Here is a 12,078-nt window from a genome sequence, read left to right as displayed (position 1 = left end):
TTGTGTGATGACATCAAGGTTGTCATCTTCTTACACTAGGGATAGTAAATAACTTAAGAATCAGAAGGCATTTGCAAGACTGGAGCTAATTAGAATACAACATGGCACATTCACATCCAAGATGGAGTCACTTCCTGTCTCCACAGGGGCCTTGAAGGAAAGGTGACACAATTCTGATTGGTGCTTAGTGACATTATGCATAAATAAAGAAATATGCAGTTAACATATATAGGGTAAAAAGTTGTGGAGTACGTAGGGGTCTTAGGGTCTGGAGAGGGGTGATTGATTCTACCCTGCCTTTGTGCTTCATCTGATAGGCAAGGTTACAATCAGTAATGCCAGTGAAATATTTGTCAGACTCCACCCTAGCAGATGAGACTTCAGCTTTAGTTCACAGGCCTTATATTAGTACCCATTTGTCCAACCTGCAGCCATCTTGGGCTGTGTTTTAAAGCTTTTTCTTTCATATTTTCTTTTTTCTGACAATTTTTCCCTTCTGGTTAGAATTCTCCAAAAGAGGACTTTGAAAACCAAGTAATATATGTGAAGGATTTGAAGAGGACAGGTCCCCTTTGCTTGGAATTTTAGAGCATAGGGGATCAAATTGGAATTTTTAAATGCCCTTGTTCTGTTTTTCACTCCTATATGAAGTTCTGTCATTTGGTTTGTCAGTGGGGATGCGAAAATTCCTGTATTTCCTTTCAGAATGCGAGAGGCTCTCCTGTCATGCTAATATCTCCTCATGTTATGGAGAGAAGAGGTGATCATTGCAATTAGAATTATTTCCTTAGAATGCTCCTCAGATGCAATGATGTGTTGCATGGTCAACCATATTGCTGAAGAGCCTTGAGGAGTTGGGAGGAAGAATATGCAATTTGATGTGTTTTTAAAACCTGGGGAGTTCAGGATGGAAAAAATTTAAAATAAGACCCGGCGTAGTGGCTCATGCCTGTAATCCCAGCACTTTGGGAGGCAGAGGCGGGTGGATCACGAGGTCAGGAGTTCAAGACCAGCCTGGTCAATATGGTGAAACCCTGTAGCTACTAAAAATACAAAAATTAGCTGGGCGTGGTGGTGGGCGTCTGTAATCCCAGTTACTTAGGAGGCTGAGGCAGGAGAATCACTTGAACCCAGGAGGTAGAGGTTGCAGTGGGCCAAGATCACACCACTGCACTCCAGCCTGCACAACAAGAACGAAACTCTGTCTCAATAAAAAAAAAAGAAAGAAAGAAAGAAAGAAAAAATTTAAAATAGAAAGCCCTTCCTCAGTTGATCAGAAAAAGGGAAATAATGTGTTGGACAGTCATCAGAAGACCACTCTTACATACATGCTACAGCCATTAGTTCAGATCAATGAACTAACTTAATTTGGGCTGGAGTTCTGTTCTTTCAGTGACATTTGCAATTTTTGCAGCATTTATAACATTTGTAACATAGACATACTGGAAAAATAATTAATAATAGTGTGAACAACTGAGAGTCCTTTCAGGTAACAACAATGAAGAAAGGCAACAATCCATCATAGAAAAAAACCTGGAACTTCTATTTTGATAGTCTTATGACTAATCTAATAATTTTCCTCCCCCCTTTGTTTTTTTGTATTTGTACTTAATGATTTTTTTGGTGTATTCACTTAGAACTGTAATTAATTGATGATTTATCTAATTGCTCTTCTAGCCATTCTTTTTTTTTTTTTTTTTTTTGCTGGAAATAAACTTGAGGTGAACTGAGTTTCAATTTTCAAAATTTTTTATTATCAACATCATAATAATGTCACACATCATGATCCTAAAAGTAACTTCTCTATGAACCTCATATTGCACCAAATGGTAGCATAATTTAAATCAAATATTGTTTGGTTGCAAACTCATTTGCTGCTACCTATCTCACCCTAACTTGGAACACCCAACATATTTGGATTCACAACCTGTACCTAAATTGCACTCCTGCTATAATTGTTTAATGGCAACAACGTGTTTGGTGGATAAAACAGCACTGGCCAACTAAGGTAAAAATGAGAATGGTTACAATCTCATTTTTTTCCTTTCCCAGAAAAAAGCATTATTTTCCCATATACCACATATTATTTTGTTTTGTTTTTGAGACAGGGTCTTGCTCTGTTGCCCAGGCTGGAGTGCAGTGGTGTGATCACAGCTTACTGCAGCCTCGACCTCCCAGGCTCAAGTGATCCTACCACCTCAGGTCTCAGCTTCCCGAGTAGCTAAGACTACAGGCATGGGCCACCATCCCCAGCTAATTTTTTTTTTTTTTTTTTTTTTTTTAGAGATGAGGTCTTATTATGTCACCTGGGCTCCATATATTATTTTGATCAGGGGTAGAGATTAGAGGTCATGTTTCCATGATTTAGGGATTCCAAATCTAACAGGACAGCACTAGTCTCTCTGAATGTGTTTACAATCTAGAACTGAAATTGGATTCCAAGTATTATTATTTAATATGATCCATGAATTGCCCATTGGGAGAATGTAAGTATTGTTAAAATAATCCCTATTCGTACTAGGTGTACTATGTAATATGTCTGGTGACTATATATATGGGGTGCTGTATTAGTCTGTTCTCACGTTGCTAATAAAGACATACCCAAGACTGGGTAATTTATAAAGAAAAAGTGGTTTAATGGACTCACAGTTCCACATGGCTGGGGAGACCTCATAATCATGGCAGAAGACAAAGGAAGAGCAAAGTGACATCTCACGTGGTGGCAGGCAAGAGGGCTTGTGCAGGGGAACTCCCATTTATAAAGCCATCAGATCTCATGAGACTTATTCACTATCACGAGAACAGTACGGGGGAAACCTACCCAGGGGCTGGTTTCCCCAATACCCGTGATTGAATTACCTCTCACTAGCTCCGTCTCAGGACCTGTGAGGATTATGGGAATGACAATTCAGGATGAGATTTGGGTGGGGACACAGCCAAGCCATATCTGGTGCTAAAGCTGTAGAGTGCAGCAGTTTAGGCTACACACCCTGGTAGTAATTTTCCAGGAAGAAGAGGATTTGTTTTTTCCACAAATGCACACCTCGTGTTTCTGTATCCGAAATGGTTGGCCATGTTTTAGAGGCTTTTGCTTCCATTTGGATTAACATGGTCAATAAACCTTGCTGAGTTTGGATGCATGCTCTTTCTCATCGCTAGTTTTTGGTGTGGTCCCTCATTAGTTGAGCAGTTTGACTTATCCACTTAACAACAGTGTCATTATCTTTCCATGCAGCTTCCTGATCCTTACTTTCCTCATGAAAGAGTATTTCTTCTAATCTATTTTGATTGGTAAGTATCAACTTTTCTTGTGAATATCTTTTTTCATAAAATACATTTTTAACTTGTCTTAATATCACAAGTCATTCCCCTGTTGCACCTAAGTTTCTTTTACCTTAGTTGGCCAGTGCTGTTTTATCCACCAAACATGTTGTTGCTATGGAACAATTATAGCAGAAGTGCATTTTAGGTACAGGTTGTGAACCCAAATATGTTGGGTGTTCCAAGTTAGGGTGAGATAGGTAGCAGTTACCCCTAGATATAGTTTAGTTTGGATATACCATAAGGCTTTTCACATTTTCCCTGGTTGAATTCCCAAATTATCCTCCAATTGGGTGAGGATACCACTGGAGAATACCATTTCCACAGTGCTATAAAGAATACCTGAGACTGGGTAACTTATAAAGAAAAGAGGTTTAATTGACTCATGGTTCCACATGACTGTGGAGGCCTCGGGAAACTTGTAATCATGACAGAAGCCAAAGGGAAAGCAAGGCACATCTTACATGGTGGTAGGAGACAGAGAGAGAGAAAGAGTGAGGAAGTGCCACACTTAAACCCATTAGCAATCTTGAGAACTCCCTCACTATCACGAGAACAGCATGGGGAAACCACTGCCATGATCCAATCACCTCCCATCAGGTCCCTCCCTCCACAGGTGGGGATTACTGTTCAAGATGAGATTGGGGTGGGGACACAGGCCAAACCATATCACCGAGTAATTCCCATTGTATGATTCCCAGTTTCAGTAGAATGTTTCATAGACCTACAGCCACAAAAACAAAGCCTCTGACCTCTAGGGCAAGAGATACTGCGGCAAGGCACACAAGCTGCAGCTGTTTTCAATTATCTCAAGGACGTCGGGTAGTAATTGATCATCTAGATTCATAGTCATACAGTGAGCTATTAGTAAAGTATTAAAAACTGTCCAACCAGGCATCAAATTGAGAAGAATTTTCTGGAAGTATTACTTTAAATAGGGTTCCTAATAGTATATTATGCCTGAAAAGAAGGTGCCATAGACTATAGGATCTGATTCCAAGAAGTCAACATCAGCGTTCCAATATCCTCCTGATGTTAAAAAAGAAAGGTTTGTTCTACTTCCATATAAGTTAGATGAGTGATTTCCCAGTAAGAGAAATAGGGATCAAACAAAGGAGAGGATGTTACTAGATACTCATCATCATGACAGGAAAATGCAGAAACAAAAGGTATATGCAGAGGAAAATCATCGTGAACACAGACCTGGTCTGGTATCTTGGGAAATGCTGTCTATTCAGATGTCGTCTCCTTCCCACCTTTGGAGGAGTTGGAAATCTTAGAGATCTTTAATTGGAAGTCTCTGGTGGACTTAGAAGTCCATTTAGCTGTTGGAGCTTTTCTTAACTGAGAAATGTGAATCCAGGAGTTAACTCCTTCAAGTTTAGCTTCACAGTGATTAGTCAACAATACCTGATAAGCTCCTTTCCAATGAGGTTGAAGTGAGACTTTTAGTTGATGTCTTTTTCAATAAACAGAGTCACCTGGCTGGAGATGGTGGTATTTGAGATCTTCAGCACCTGAGAGCACACTGTTAAAATAAGTTTTATTGATTTTTTTTTTGAAAAGACGTTTAGTTAAGCCTTGACAATAATGAAGTATATCTCCTTTCAGTAAAGTTGGTTTATATAAACCACCATCCAATTTCATAGGTCACCCTGTAATTATCTTATGAGATAATTGATGTTTTCTGAAAGGAGTTGCTTTTAGGTTGAGTGAAACCAATGGAAGAGCCTTGGGCCACATAATATGAAAAGCTTTCATTAATTTTGCCATCTGGGTTATTATTATTTCATTTATTCATTCCACCAATTCAGAAGACTATGGAGGGTATGCAAAATGAAAATGTTGAAAAATGAGCCAGATTTTACAAATGGAGTGGACTCTCTTTCCAGTAAAATGAGTTCCCCTATTGTGATGTAATTTGGAAGGAATTTCCCAAGAGGGAATTATCCACTGCAACACATATTTTTCTACTGCTTGTGCCATGACTCTTCTGCAAGGAAATGCTTCAATCTGATGAGTGAACATACAAATCATAACCAGCACATATTTATAACCCTGGGCTGGAGGTAATTGGATAAAATTCATTTGCCAAGTATTGCCAGTGGGCAAAGGGAAATGCCCTTGAAATCTGTGAGGACACTTTCCTGGATTAGGTTTAGGATAAACTGGACATTCAGCCATAAAGTCTATGAGCTACTGTGGGTGAGAATTCCCAATGATAATTGTTTTTCCTGGACAATCATGTTTTCAGTCCCCCAGTGAGTGAGCTCATAGACATGTTGTGACATAGAAAACTGAAATCCCAAAGGCAAAACTGGTCTGTCCTTGGGTCCATACCATAATTTGCAAGTGGAGAAAAGGCACCCCCATTTTTGTTAGTTATATTTGCTTTTCCCTCTCTGAAGCCTTTTCTTGAGCCCCTTGGAGTTCCTTTTCAATGGAGTGCATTTTAAATATAGCCACCTCTCTAGTTTTATTTGATATCAGTGTTAATGCAGACTTTTTTGCTGTTGAAGCAGCAAAACGATTTCCTTTACTCTCCGGAGAGTGAAGTTGGAAATGTCCAGGGTTATTGTAAAAGGGCTTGATAATAGTCCATTATTTTTGTTGTTGTTATTAATTGGATGGCTTCTAAATGATCAGAAACTTGAGAGTCATGTTAATATGGATGTCTGGAGGAGGTTACTATTTCCACAACATTCCAAAATCATGAGCTACACCCAAAGCGGAATAGCTGTCAATGTAAACATTAGCCATTTGATTTTTGGCCACTTGACAAGCTCTGGCAAGCACTATTAACTCAGCTAACTGTGCTGATTCTATTTTAGGCAAGGGATTGCTGTCTATAATGTCCACAAGAGATACAATGGCCCAGCCTGCTCATTATTTTCCAAATTCATCCTTTAGATACAATCCATCTGTGAACAAGATAACATCAGCATTTTACAGCAGTGTCTCCTGTAAATCCTGTCTGGGCATCAAAAGCTATTCTGTTAGTAAAATACAGTCATGAGGCATCTCATCAGTTGTTTCAGGAAGTAATGTTGTGAGATTAAGAGTATTACAGTAAGAGAGGATAATATGTGGAGCAGAGAGTAAAAGTACTTTATAAGAAGCTAACCTGTTAACAGAAAAGTGTTGCATATATTGTGAATTTAAAAGAGGTTCTACAGAATGAGGTACATATACAGTCAAAGGAGCCTGCATTACAATTGCTTGAGTGGCCTTCAGGAGCTGGCAGCTACGGAAATAGACCTCAGACAAGGGGGCAGCACATGCGCTACGGTGTGTCACTGCTGACTAGAGTGGTCAATAGGTCTATCTTGTCAGATAGACAAGATAGAATATCTTGTGTTTTGGGGTCAGAATACCCAGGGTGCTATCATGTTTTTTATAAACAAAAAGGAAAAATGACAGCTGATAATTTGGATGGCTCAAAGCAGGGGCCCTTGTAAAATTTTCCTTTATTTCTTGAATTGCTATTTCTCCTTCTGATGTCCACTGTATAGAATCAAGTTGGTCTTCTTTTAACAATGTATACAAAGGCTGTGCCATGAGAGAAAAATTGGGGATCCACCTACAGCAGTAGCCAGTTAAGCTTAAGAATCCCAGAGCTACCTTTTAGTTTTTGGAGGGAGGTATGCAAGAATTCCAGTAACTCAATCCAGATTTATATGTTGTCCCTCTTTAGAAATTAAATGTCCCAAACATTTTACTTCCATTAAGCACAAGTGGAGCTTTTCTGTACACACCTTGTGTTCTCTGTTTGCGAATTGTTTCAGCGAGTGAAGGGAGTTGTTTTTACAATCATGCAGACTAGAGGAGCATAACAAGAGCTTATCCACACACTGAAGGAGAGTGGCATTTCCTTAAACATTTAGCTCATCCAGGCCAGCCCTTAACATTTGTGGAAAGTAAGTTGGGCTTTTAGTATCACCTTGAGGCATAACAGTCTAGATGTACTGGTGTCCCAGGTAAAGGCAAAAAAATATTGACTGTCAGGATCAACTGATATTTTTAAAAGCACTGCATAAATCAATTGCAGTGAAATATTTACTGCTTACACATATATTAGATAAAAGAGTGTGGGGGTTTGCAACTACTGGGTGACAAGGAATGACAATATTTTTAATGGCTCTCAAATCTTGTATGAATCTCCATCCTTTCCCATTAGGTTTTGGCACTAGAAGGATGGGAGTGCAAAGAAGGACTGGTTCAAAGAATAATCATTTTTTTAATCAATGAAGTCTTTGATTATTGGTTTTATTCCTATTATGGTTTCCTGTTTTAATGAATATGATTTAATATTGGGAAGTGGCTTATTCGGATCCACCTGTATCCATATTGGAGTCGCTGTTAAATTTTTCCCTATGTCAGTAGACAGCTGGGATCATAAACAGTCAGGGATTTGGTGTAATAAAGCATCAAGTTCTTTTTTGTCTTACTGCTTTATTGAATTTTGATGATCATTTGATCTAAACTTCATGATTTATCATTTTCAGTCAATGCTCTTTCAGCCATTTTCAAAAACATTTATCCTCTTTTTGAGAAGGAAATATGAACATTATAAAGCTCCAGAAAATCTCTCCCTATAAGATGTACTGGTGCAGAAGGCACCAAAAGAAAAGAATGTCCAACCAGGTGCAGTGGCTCACGCCTGTAATCCCAGCACTTTGAGAGACCGAGGCGGGTGGATCACGAGGTCAGATTGATACCGTCCTGGCTAACAAGGTGAAACCCTGTCTGTACTAAATATTCAAAAAATTAGCCGGGCGTGGTGGCGGGCACCTGTAGTCCCAGCTAACTCGGGAGGCTGAGGCAGGAGAATAGCGTAAACCTGGGAGATGGAGCTTGCAGTGAGCCGAGATTGTGCCACTGCACTCCAGCCTGGGCCACAGAGTGAGACTCTGTCACAAAAAAAAAAAAAAAAAAAAAAAAAAAAAGAAAGAAAGAAAGGAAAAGAATGTCCATCTATATGACCTAATTGGAAAGGGAAAAGTTTTTATTCGTATATAGTCATTGGTTGATTAGATACCCCTATCATTTGAACGGTTTGATTACTCCAAGGAAGAGGGCTCTTTACAAAGGTAGGGTTTAGAGCAGAAAGGGTAGATCCTGTGTCAACTAATGCCTCTGTTTTTTCTCCATTTACGTGTAGCTCCACTTCCCCCAAAGTGCTGCTTAAAAGACAGGGGAAAGCCCTCTTTATCTCCTCAGAGCCCTCCTATTCCTCGTCTCCTTTCTCTTTTTCTTTTTGTTTCTGTACCCATTTCAACTTTCTGCAATTTTTCTTTAGACGTCTTATTTTCTTGCAATAATAGTAGACATCTTTAGAGGTTTATGGGACTCCCTTTTGAAAGGGAGACTTCTGTTTAGATCGGATAAATTGACCGGTAAGTTGTTGATGCTGTAAATTCGTGATTTTAGTGGCTTTCTAATCTTTCTTCTGCTGTATAGCTCTGGCCAACTTATCAGCAAGATTCACTAGTTCTGAAGTGTGCACAGAATCCCAATTTATTTGATGCAATTTGATCATCTTGGCCAATTGCTCATCCAGTCCATGAAAGAAGATTGAATTTAAGAAAGAATCATTCAGATAATCCCTTAGACTTCTTTATTCATTCCCAAATATTATTTAAAATCCCTCTCACATATTTCAGAATAGTCCAGCACAGTCTCATTTGCTCTTTGTTTACATTGCTGGTCTTTAGACGAGTCAGTGGTCTTAGGAAATATCTGGGAAATTACTTGTGCTAAACGATTTGCTAGTTCCTGAGTTCTTTCTTGGTCTTTGGCTTTTTCTTTATGGAAAATTGCTTGATGACTCTTTCCAGTCAGCCTTTGATAATGATTCCCTCACTTTTTTTTTTTTTTTTTTTTCAGATACTAACATGTGAACCAGCTGATACACATCTGAATTGCCAGGTTCATAAGTTCTTACAATTTAGACTAAACCCCTTAGTGAAACCTATAGGATCCTGGGTAGGATCTGGAAATTACTTAGTAAGAGCTATAAGTTCTGCCTTGGTCCAGGAGTATAAGCTACTAAAGGTTCTCCCCTTGGGTTAGGCTTTTTATTTAAAAAAGATGCTGTCAAAACTTCTGTGGGTGGTGGAGAAAGGAGTAAAGGAAGATCTGGGCAAGGCAGTTCTGAAAGCAAAGGGTACAAGGGTTCTGGGGCAATAGGAGAAGGAGTGGTAAGTGGAGGTGGTGAGACGGTAGAGACTTCAGATGATGTTTCCAGCCAAGAAACAGTTTCCAAGATCTTGTGGTTCACCTCCTGAGAGGAAGCGACTTTATCATTCCCTCTTTTAGAAGCATCTAAATACCATTTGAAATAACTAGCTCATTCTTTCTGTTTAATTTTTCAGCTGGCTCCTTCCAATTGTGCATATAAATAAACCAACTTCAGAATCTTGAATGAGCCCCATTTTTGGCCAAGTTAAGTTAACTGCGTTTTTAGTGATGTTGGGCTAATGAGTCAGAAATTTACAAAATAAGGCACCATAACTTTTAATTATAATAAATCCAACTGGTGTCTTGGAAGGTGGTGACCCTCTGTCAACTTTAGATGTCTTGTTTCCCTTGTTTCTTCCCACTTCTCCCTTGTCTGCACCAAACTAAGGTTGTATTCAGGGTCAAAAGTGTGCTGTGGGCTGGGGTGCAGTGGTTCATGCCTGTAATCCCAGCACATCGTGAGGCTGAGTCAGGAGAATTAATTGAGCCCAGGAGTTCAAGGCCAATCTGAAAGAAGACAGACAAATAGTGAAACCCTATCTCTACAAAAAAGAAGAAAGAAATGAGCCGGGCATGGTGGCGTGTGCTTGTAGTTCCAGCTACTCAGGAGGCTGAGGTGGGAGGATCACTTGGGCCCAGGAGGTTGAGGCTGGAGTGAGCCATGATCGCACCACTGCACTCCAGCCTGAGTGGCAGAGTGAGACCCTGTCTCAAAAATAAAAGGGTGCTGCATATGAGCCTCACTCGTCGGGCTCTTACCCCCGAGGGGGGTCTGCTCTCTTGCATGTCTCAGGAGAAGCTCTGCTGCTAAAGCCGCGTGCTATTCCAAGCACTAGGTGACTAACCTTTATGAGAGGTTCCCAGAGGAACTATTGCAATTTGAGTGTTGATGGTGACGTCCTTTGGGACTGCTGCAAGCCATGAGGGATTTCCTCCAACACCTCCACAAGGTTCTGAGTCACCTAAGAATACCTGAGATTTGGGCTGGAGGGAGCAATTCTATCTCAATTGCCCTCATATAGAAGGTCAAGGGTTGCTGCAGACAAAAAAACTTTTTTGCCGCACAGGCTGCAGTGCAGTGGCGCCATCTCGGCTCACTGCAAGCTCCGCCTCCCAGGTTCACGCCATTCTCCTGCCTCAGCCTCCCACTCCCGGCTAATTTTTTTGTATTTTTAGTAGAGACAGGGTTTCACCATGTTAGCCAGGATGGTCTCGATCTCCTGACCTCGTGATCCGCCCGCCTCAGCCTCCAAAGTGCTGGGATTATAGGCGTGAGCCACCATGCTGGGCCCCAAAAAAAGCTTTTAAAAAGAGAAACACTCAGCTGATGAAAGAAACCGCCGCTCTAACCATGGCAATGCTTGGTTGACCTTTTCCTTCCTTTCTAGCGGTTGAGAACAACAGGCAAGAACAACCATAGGAAGAATCTAGCAAACTCAGACTTTATTTCTCCCTTTTGTGGTCCTAGAAACAGCTCAGATTACAGTGGATCTGGACCTCTACAGAAGAGAGGGAGCTTTGGACTCCAGGTAACTCACGCCGTGCACTCCGTGGCTCCTCCGGAGTCCATTTGAACACAGTCAGTTTGTGCTGATATCAAGCACCAAGTGCCAAGAATGAGTTCTAGTTGTCTGCAGATCCTGCTGGAATTCTGCCAAGTATGTTATCTGTTGAACAGTGCTTGTTCTGGTGGTGAGAGCTCTGGCTTTTGGTAGTCAGACAGACCTGGAATAAATCCAGGCTCTGCCACAAACTAGCAGTGCAGTCAGAGCCTCACTTTTCCCCCGCCATGAAGTGAGGATGATGTGAGTATCCCCCTCCCAGGTTGTTGAGAGGGTAATGCAGATAATGCAAATCCTTGCTGAACGTCAGTCCGTGTCCAGGGCCCTGCCTCTGGCTGGTCCTGATCCTGGCCTGACCTGGCCGCCACTGCCCCATGGTCTGGCTGTCCTCAGAGAGCACACACAGGATCTGGCCATAGCCAATGGGCCAGGTGCAGAGTGTGCCTCAGAACTCACCTTGGCCTTGAGAAGTCCCCAGGTTGGAAGGTGGCATGAATGAGGTGTGGATCCGGCCAACTCTAAAATAGAGCAGATGCTACTGTATGTCTCCCAGGTGCTTTAAAACTTCAAAACCACTATGTTGGTGAGTTCTGAGCTCAGAAAGAGAACGTCCTACAAGGATGGACATTGACAGAGATGGGGGTAGGTGCACATTAGGATAACCAGCCACATCCCTGCAGTGCGGGGAGGGCAGTAGGCCCTGGAGGCCAAGACCACCTCCAACCTGTCCCCTTTATAAACTTCACCTGCTGAAGGAGTTATCTGAATGACAGTCTCTGCAAGCAGTCCTCCCCATCTGCCAGAGTCAGCCCCACCAATCTTGCCGCTACCTCCTTAGCTGAGTCAAGGCCAGAAGGAATCATCCAGCACCCTTGGGATGAAGAGAATTCTCCCTCAGACATCTTAGGAGCAGGGGTGAACTGCAGATACCACCCATAGAAGCCAGAGGGGCCTT

The sequence above is a fragment of the Macaca nemestrina genome, chromosome 1 (assembly GCF_043159975.1).
Source record: "Macaca nemestrina isolate mMacNem1 chromosome 1, mMacNem.hap1, whole genome shotgun sequence".
Taxonomy (NCBI): Eukaryota; Metazoa; Chordata; class Mammalia; order Primates; family Cercopithecidae; genus Macaca; species Macaca nemestrina.
The sequence above is the reverse complement of the archived record's forward strand: the minus strand, read 5'-3'. Positions refer to the sequence as shown.